Source organism: Antechinus flavipes, chromosome 2 (genome assembly GCF_016432865.1).
Source record: "Antechinus flavipes isolate AdamAnt ecotype Samford, QLD, Australia chromosome 2, AdamAnt_v2, whole genome shotgun sequence".
In the NCBI taxonomy this organism is placed as follows: domain Eukaryota; kingdom Metazoa; phylum Chordata; class Mammalia; order Dasyuromorphia; family Dasyuridae; genus Antechinus; species Antechinus flavipes.
The window spans coordinates 650,493,419-650,494,538 of NC_067399.1; positions in this window are offsets into that span (position 1 = coordinate 650,493,419).

Consider the following 1,120-nt stretch of genomic DNA (forward strand, 5'->3'; position numbering starts at 1 on the left):
TTTATCCAATGCAGTTGAAAGAGTCACTCAAAAACCTTTGGAAATATCAGTTTTGCTACAAAAGAGGCACCCACAGCAGTCCTTCATCAAGGAGACAGTGTGATAGAGTTGGTGAACCTCCCGGCACAACCAGAACAAAGCCTTACTCCTTACCCAGTGCTTGTGGCTAGAATTTTGTTAAAGTCCATTAAGCGAGCAGTACAATTATCTGGGACAAGACCTGACAAGATATACACCTTTTACACCAATACACAAATTAATGTATGCTGTGATACCATCCCAGAGGGGCAAATTTTATTAGCCATCGCTCCAAATTTTACACATGGGTCTCCATTAAAGATAACCAGACTTTTATATAATCAGCAATGGATTCTTGAAGAAAAAGTTTCTAAAGTTCCTCTTAAAGGACCAGCTATCTTTACAAATGCATCCAGACATAAGATTGTTGTAGGACTTGAAAACCCTCAGGAATCATTGGATTCTCTGAGACATAAGATTGTTGTAGGACTTGAAAACCCTCAGGAATCATTGGATTCTCTGAGACATGATAAGATTGTTGTAGGACTTGAAAACCCTCAGGAATCATTGGATTCTCTGAGACATAAGATTGTTGTAGGACTTGAAAACCCTCAGGAATCATTGGATTCTCTGAGACATGATAAGATTGTTGTAGGACTTGAAAACCCTCAGGAATCATTGGATTCTCTGAGACATAAGATTGTTGTAGGACTTGAAAACCCTCAGGAATCATTGGATTCTCTGAGACATAAGATTGTTGTAGGACTTGAAAACCCTCAGGAATCATTGGATTCTCTGAGACATAAGATTGTTGTAGGACTTGAAAACCCTCAGGAATCATTGGATTCTCTGAGACATAAGATTGTTGTAGGACTTGAAAACCCTCAGGAATCATTGGATTCTCTGAGACATGATAAGATTGTTGTAGGACTTGAAAACCCTCAGGAATCATTGGATTCTCTGAGACATGATAAGATTGTTGTAGGACTTGAAAACCCTCAGGAATCATTGGATTCTCTGAGACATAAGATTGTTGTAGGACTTGAAAACCCTCAGGAATCATTGGATTCTCTGAGACATAAGATTGTTGTAGGACTTGAAA